This window comes from Myotis yumanensis, unplaced genomic scaffold, assembly GCF_028538775.1.
Source record: "Myotis yumanensis isolate MYYU_CA2020_CCGP unplaced genomic scaffold, mMyoYum1.0.hap1 SCAF_2, whole genome shotgun sequence".
Taxonomy (NCBI): Eukaryota; Metazoa; Chordata; class Mammalia; order Chiroptera; family Vespertilionidae; genus Myotis; species Myotis yumanensis.
This window is the reverse complement of record NW_027223753.1, coordinates 114,567,173-114,575,220: the sequence shown is the minus strand read 5'-3', so window position 1 is coordinate 114,575,220 and position 8,048 is coordinate 114,567,173. Positions and strand designations below refer to the sequence as shown.

At 44.9% G+C, this 8,048-nt stretch overlaps 1 pseudogene; it reads left to right on the top strand.

Annotated features, from left to right (window-relative positions):
• The first annotated feature begins 303 nt into the window (after positions 1–303).
• On the top strand, positions 304–895 carry LOC139002560 (PRELI domain containing protein 3B pseudogene; annotated as a pseudogene).
• Positions 896–8,048: the final 7,153 nt, after the last annotated feature.

Here is an 8,048-nt window from a genome sequence, read left to right as displayed (position 1 = left end):
CATAGTAGCTCAGTCCCAACAATCCTCTTTCAAAACACTGAAAAGGTAGACGGGGTAATTATAGTGTAACCTAGCATTTCTTTTTTTTTTTTTTTTGAGACAAAACTGTCAATTTGGATATTAAAGCAAATATGTATCATAATTTATAACTAAGATCCCTAAAGGAAATTGATGCTAGCAGATATTGATTACACCGCTGGACCAAATGCCTAATAAATAACAAAAGATTCTTCATCAGAATATCACAGAGCTTTAGCCCTTTGCCTCATTGCACTGCCCAGACACCGCTCAGGCTGTGGCACCATGAAGATCTGGACTTCGGAGCACGTCTTTGACCACCATGGGAAACTGTTACAACAACCGCAATGCAGAAATACCCAAACCCTATGAACCCAAGTGTGGTTGGAGATGATGTACCGGACAGACATAGAGATCTTTCTGGAAAGCTGCACAGCCATAGACTGCTCAACACAGAGTGGGGACTGCCTTCCACTGAAATCTCTGATAGGTGTGGCAGGAACCAAAACACATGTGCAAGACCATTCTGAGGTTGACTCTGTAGAGAAAACAATGGAACTAAAATCCACTAATATTTCATTTGCAAATATGGTTTCAGTAGATGAGAGACTTATACACAAACCACATCCTCAAGACCCAGAAAAAAGTTTTGACTCCAGAGGCCATAATCACTGTGAAAGGAGCCAGTCTCAGAAGTCATCTCTGGCAAGTACGATATCTCAAATGCTAACAGAGGCCAAGAAGCAATGGAATGGCTAATGCATAGATTAAACGCTGACATTAAGAACTGACTGCTTCGACAGGAGGGAGCATACAGATGCCAATGGCAGCAGCAGCATTTGTAGAGCAAGCATGTCAAACTCGCAGCCTGCAATGAATATTTATTTACTCATTTATTTCAGCCCGTTGTATTCAGCATACGTTTCTATGAAAATTGAAGCTTTTGGTTTTTTCTTTTGCGGCCCACATAAATTTAAAACTTGTTTATTTGGCACATGTTAGCCTTTGAGTTTGACATGCTTGTTGTAGAGAAATGATGGAAGTTGATATATAACACCCAGTCCCAGATCTCTACTAGCTGGCATTATAATTATTTGTCATTTAAAAAATACAACTATGTTTTAGGTTGAATTTTTTAAAAAATAAGTTTAAAAAAGGTTATGTGATTCGATCAAAACAAAGAGGTACAGTGTTTCTAAATAAAAGGGAACAGTGAAATTATTAATGTTGTTTGAAATGACTGTCTGTCTTTGAAGGTTCCGTTATTTATGTAAAAATTAAACAATTTTTTTAAGTACTTGGAAATTGGTGTTAGCTTATTAAATCTTCTTCAAGTAGAATTTTAAAGCTTTTCATGCATTGGAACTCTACCGGGCTTTGGAGCAACCCCAGGACAAAGCAGAGCCACCTGCAAATAGACACAAATGCCCTGCTGAGGAAAACTTCAAGAGGGAACTTTCTAAGGAGAAATTGTATCGTTTTAAAAGATATTAATTAGTATAAAATAACTTGCTCTGCTATAAACCACCATTAAAAACTACAGTGTTTTAATTTGGTACTAAAATGACATTTGTTAATGTAAAAACATTCAAACCTGTAAAGAATTTGTGAGTTTATTTGAACCAAACAGTCGACAATTGACGGGAAGCAGTATCTCAATGGATTGGGATAGTGCTCTGAGTATGGTGGGTTTTCATCTATTTTTATACATTGCAATCAAAGGAGGAGATGTAGGTGGGTTACAAGAAATCCATTGGTGATAGATTAGAGAGGCGGGAGAAAGCAAAGCGGGGATACCTCTGGGATTGGATGAAAAGTAAAATGATAGACACATACTTAGGTGGGTGTAGGATAGGGTGTAAGATAGCCAACAGTCAACAATTAACATGATAACAATGAAGGAATTTGTGGTATCTGTCCTGGCGCCCAAGCACGTTAGCTTGTTCTGCAAGGGGTCCAGAAAAAGGGAAGTTACAAGCTACCCAGACATTTCAAGGATATGTTATTATACATGCAAAAAGACAGATAGGCTCAGTTAAGGTAAAGGTTGACCTTGTCAGTGAAGATACCAGCTAGGATGTATCTACCCACCATAACTGCTTTTAGTTAAAGTTCCATTTCAGACCATCCTTTGAGGTGACTTTAGGTCTCTGAGTTTCAAGACCGCCATGTGGCCCCTTTCGTCCACACATTTTGGGAGTGAAAATTATCAGTCAAGTAAAATATAACTCCAACAAAAATATGATTTGATTCTATTAAAGAGTACTATTGATTTGCCAAAGTTTTGTAACTTAGTGAAGGTGTTCCCTTCCTTGGATTTGTACTCTAGGAGTCAGTGTGCTGTATTGTGGGCTGGTTATGTTAACTGAAAAAATAAAGTCATTACTGAATTTTGCTTCACTCTAAACTTAAAAAATAAAAATAAAAATAAAAATCACACAGCCTTAAACAGCAAAGTCCAAGTCTTAGGGGTCTAGGAACAGAGCCTGGAGCTGCTGCACACTGGACTTGGCTTCTCAATGTCCTGATTCCTCAGCAGGAAGGCAGAAAGGGCAGAGGGAGGAGGACGGAGGAAGGTGGGGGAGGGGCAAAAAAGGCAGAGGTAATGGAGTTGGTTAGGAAGGAGGCACTTTACGTGATTGGGCACATTTTTTTAAGCTAATAGTTAAACAACAACAAAATAATCCTGGTTTTGTAAGGTGTTTGATAATTACAAAAAAACAACAACACCCTGGATTTTAGAAGCCTCATTTCAATAATGTTTAAAGAATATATTGTTTGGTATGATCCCAGAGTTTAACTATAAGATATGGTATACTTTATTTACATATTTAGTAAATGCTTCTGGCAGTTCTCTAGTTGAAAGATCAGACGGAGGCCTAAAACCAGGACTACAGGCTTTATTAGAGGAGAAGCACCTGCCGGGCTGTCTCGCAAGGGGAGAACAGCAGCACGTGCAGGGGTGGGCACGCCTTTTGAGGGGCGGAATGGGAAGGGGTGGGGGGCTTAGTGTACACGGCGCACACTGATTGGTGGCCTACTACATTGTCCATATAGGACAAGGGCTTAGGGTATTTGGCAGGTGTGGATTGGTGGTCCAATGTATAGTCCATATAAGGTACCTGGTTAGTCACTCAGGTATTTCTGGGCTGCAGGTTACGTCATACTCCACCCACCCGTTGGGGGAGGGAGGATCTATCATTCCAGGCTTTTGGTAATATTAAAAAAAAATTGAGAGTCAGGGCAAGGTCAGGGGGCGGAGGTCTGTCTTCCATAGCTACTTCCTGCTGAGAGGGGATGTCGTCAGGGGCATCTACCCGGGGTCTCAAAGATTCCAGTGACATAGGTGTCTCTAGGTTCTGGATTCAAGTCCAGATAGATTTCTCCCACCTTCTGGTTGGCGAACGCCTGCATTCTGTTCTGTAAAAAACTAGTAAAACAGCGCATGAGACGGGCCAAAGAGCAAGATTAAAAGAATAAATACCAGTGGGCCTAATTGTAGGAGAAGCCATGGAGTAAGTGAGCCAAAGATGGCATAACCCCCTTCTAGCTGGTTATGTCGTCTTTGGTCAATCCTGTCCTGGAGGGATTTAATGTAATCTTTGACAATTCCTGATTCATTTACAAAGTAGCAGCATTCTTCCCCAAGAAAGACACAGGTACCTCCTTTTTCTGCTGTCAAGAGATCTAAAGCACGCGGGTTCTGTAGGGCTACTGCTGCTAAGGAGTCTACCTGCCTTTGAAGGGATTCAAGAGGATTGCTAATGATGGAGATATCTTCTGAAAATTTAGCAGACAATTTGTGGGAGAAATGAACAGAGGAGGAAATGCCTCCTACTCCTGTCTCTACTGCAGTGAGAACTCTCGTACCCACTAAAAAGGGAACAAGGGCTGCCCTTTTGTGGCGAGACCTGAGAAGACCAAGAGAGGATTCGAGTTCTCCCTCTGTTCTGATAGAAAGATTGGGGGTTAGGAAGACATAAAGGCAGAGCGAGTGTGACAGGTCCTGGGGGACACAGGTGTAGTCTGTAGTCCCACAAAGGAGAAAAATACCCCATGGAGGACAGGCTAAGGGAGGGGGTAAATTTATAGATTGTGCACAGTAGTAAGGTAGGTGCAGGAGTAGTTGAGGTAGTGATTTGAGAGGTATTTGTTAAACAGGTAGTGTTTTCCGTATTAAAGAGAGAGATGTTGTATAGGGTGCGTTGAGGTCTGGTATAAGTGAGAATTAAGTTAGTGGTCCAATAAGTTGGGATTGGAATGGCTATGATGAGGGGTTCGAGCCAGTGACAGACAAATCCAGCAGGATGTAGAGAAGAAGGGATTGATGTTAGAGAGTAGATGGAAAGTTGTGTTGATGAGGGTGGGCAAAGGAGTAGGTCCAAGGTTTGCAGGGAGAGAGAGAATGTCCGTTAGTGAGGGAGGGATAGGTCGGGATTAATAAAGACAATTATAGTAGAATTGATGACTCCTTCATCATCCCAAGTCCGTTTCATCTGAAAATATTAAAAACCTGAGCTTCTTCCAGAGTAAAAAGTTGGAGGGTCCCTTGCCAGGTAAGAGCCTGTGAGGAATGATGTGTCATCAGGTCCTGGATGGTGTCGCCGAGTCTTCTTCGGGGATGGTGGGAGGCATTTGGTGAGCCTGAGGGAGGTAGGTATTACAGTGAAAGTGGGAGGGAATGTTAGAATGGGCTGTTATCCAAAGGAAAAGCAAACAGGAAGGAAAGGAGCAGTGGAAGCCAGGGACCTGGATGGTTGGATAAGAAGACACTGTGCTGGCTTAACTTCTTATTTTTACTGAACCTTAACCCTTGCTGTTTTTCTGAATATTCTGGTTTAGCTTAAGAAGTATCCAGCAACTTTGTCCTGCCAGACTTGGAGACTGAAACCTCACTTTCTTGCTCAGAGAAAACTATTTACAATTCTTGTAAATAGTTAATTTAGAACTCCTTTCTTCCTTCCTTTCTTCCTTTCTTTCTTTCCCTTTCTTTCTTTCTTTCTTTCTTTCTTTCTTTCTTTCTTTCTTTCTTTCTTTCTTTCTTTCTTTCTTTCTTTCTCTTCCTCCCTCCCTCCCTTCCTTCCTTTCTTTCTTTCTTTCTTTCTTTCTTTCTTTCTTTCTTTCTTCTTTCTTTCCTTCTTTCTTCTTTCTTTCCTTCTTTCAACATTTCTCTTTTCCTTCTCATCACATACACAACCTTCACAAATTTCACACTTTCCAATTAGCCTTCAAACCTTCTTTCTATGTCCTTCAAAAATGCATAACCCTGCCGAAACCGGTTTGGCTCAGTGGATAGAGCGTTGGCCTGCGGACTGAAAGGTCCCAGGTTCGATTCCGGTCAAGGGCATGTACCTGGGTTGCGGGCACATCCCCAGTGGGAGATGTGCAGGAGGCAGCTGATCGATGTTTCTCTCTCATCGATGTTTCTAACTCTCTATCTCTCTCCCTTCCTCTCTGTAAAAAACCAATAAAATATATTTAAAAAAAATGCATAACCATGCCTCAGACCTTCCATTAAGTATTTCTCTTACTTTCAAGAAAGAATACATACTAAGAGCAGGCGAATTAAAACATGTAACCCAGCAATGCTCCAAAGTCTTTAAGTTAATAAAGACTTTGGAAAATTATGTATAGGTAGGTATATGAGGCTGGAGAGAATGCAGCAGGAGGAGGGAGTAGGCCCTGCAATCTGTTCTCAGGCCTCTAGCTGCTTGGATTTTAAAACTGCCGCATTTTTCCTAGAGATAACGATCTCAGTTTCTGATAGTAGCCGGACTGTTGAGTAAACCTGCCCAGTCAAGGAAGTTGTTTTTTGGGAGCAGGGTGAGAAGACGCTGAGGTCAGAGTAGTTTTCAGAGCATTAAAGGGGTGAGAATGTTGGCCTTGGGATCTAAAGGCTCAGTGAGGGGGGTCCCTTCGCCATGTCACGTCATGGAGGAGCTTTGCAAGAAGACTACAGTTGTGAACCCAGAGGCAAGAGTACCCAGTGAGCCTGAGAACGGAGAAGATTTCTTTTTCAGATGAGGGGACAGTCACAGAGGAGATAAGATAAGGCATTTACAGTCCCAGGAATGGCGCAGCCTTGTGGGGTGAGACAGTGAAACTGAGGTAGGTGACTGTGGTTTGGGACAACTGGGCTTTATGAGGGGATACATGGTAGCCCTGGCTGGGCACACAGGTAGAATGAGAAAAGAATGAATGGGGGAATTTAGTAAGATGCAGTGTAAAGGTGAGGTGGCTAATGGCTGTGAGACTGATCCGTCAACCCCCATAATAGAGACTGAGGAGTGGACAAGGGTCCCAGCGAATTCGAAGAGGGCAGAGTAAATGGCCCAGTGTCAATTAAAAAGGAGATCGGCTTACCTGTCACCACAGTCGTTACCCGAGGCTCTGTCCTGGTGATGTAAGTCTGTGGGGCCCTGTCGGGGCCTGGGCAGCTTCTTCGGTGGCCAGTCCCAGAAGGTCTGGGAGCTCCAAACCGGATCCAGAGGGTGGCCGTGCTGGGCTGGCTGAGGCCTGACCCAGAGGGCCAGACTACAGTCTGATTTCCAGTGGCCTTTCCTTCCACACCTTGGGCAGGGCCCAGACGGGGGTCTTGGGTTTGAGCAGGACTTGGCTCACTGTCTTTCCTTGCTGCTTTTGAGGCATGGGCCCGGAGGCGGCTTAGCCCCTGACTTACCCGCAGTTGGAGGACCGGCACTTTGTTTGGGGTTTGAAAGCGGTGGCTAGGAGCTGGAAGGCCTCCTAATCGGCCTCAGCCTTGGCCTGATCTCGTCTTTGATTTTGGATATGGGTTTCCTCGTCTCTATTATTAAACACCTTAAAGGTAATGAGGTCTTCTTGAGGGGTTTGTGGAAGTTTGGTGCACATGTTGCGGGGAGTAAAGGTGGTCAGGTACTGGGGCGAAGGTGGCTGCTGGTTAAGAGGGTCTGAAGAGAAATGTCTGAGGTGTTTTTCGATTTGAGAAAGATCAGAGAGTGAGAAGGGAATGACTACCCAGGTAATACCCTCGCCCCTGCGACTTTCGAGCAAAGGGAACTGGCCAGCCACCTCAATTTGGTTGCTGGAGGTCAAGGGTGGAGAGCACCCAGGGGAAGGTGGGCGGTTAGAGGTCTCAGAGAGCGTGGGATGCAAGTTTCTACCTCAGGGCTGTAAGGGTCAGAAGACAGAGAAAGGAGCTGAGAATCAGTTTGAGAGGGCAAAGAGGACTTTGCGAGGAGGATCTGATGAGTGGAACATGAGGAGTAAAGCGAGGGGCGAGAGCAGAGGGAAAAAGAAGCCTGTTGGTAGGGATTTCGAAAGCTTTCCCTGTCTGGTGGCAAAAATTATCTAGATCTCGGAGGATATTGGAATCGAAAGTGCCGTTTCGGGCCACTGAGAGAGTTTATATTGTGGCCAGGTAGAGCTTCTTTGGTTTGATGTAGCCAGAAAGACCAAGGGTCCAGAGATTGGCAAGAAGACACCCTAAGGGTGTGTTTCGAGGGGGTTTGGACTGAGAGGTCCCTATGACTGGAGGGAAGGGCGAGAGAAGTTGGGGAGGGAACAAGGAGCGTCCTTTCTTTTCCCTCAGCCAACCTGTAGCAAGAGAGAGACGAGAAAAGGTTCCAAGGTCGTCACCCCGAGACCTTTCCTGCAGAGTAGAAGAGAATTCCCAGCCAGGTACCTGGGCTTTCGTAGAACGCACGAAACCTGTAGCCGAGTAGACGGGAAACTCTGTAGGCCCTAATGCCCCTCCAGGTCACAGGGAGCGAGAGAAAAAAAATAGGGGGGGGGGCGCGGGGGGGGCGGGGGGCGGGGTTGGGAAAGTCCCTGAAGCCTACCGGTGGAAGGGAAGCGATGAGATCCCCACGTGTCCTGGTGCGGCAGGGTTCGAGAGGTGTCCGGAGCGGGCCAATCAACTCAGAACCGTACCACCGAGCAGAGCCAGAGCAGGAATCAGAAGTTCGGGCCTAGGTTCGAGGATCGTCCATGCTCCCGCTCACCTCCCCCTGGGTTTCGGCACCAAAATGAAAGATCAGATGGAGACCTAA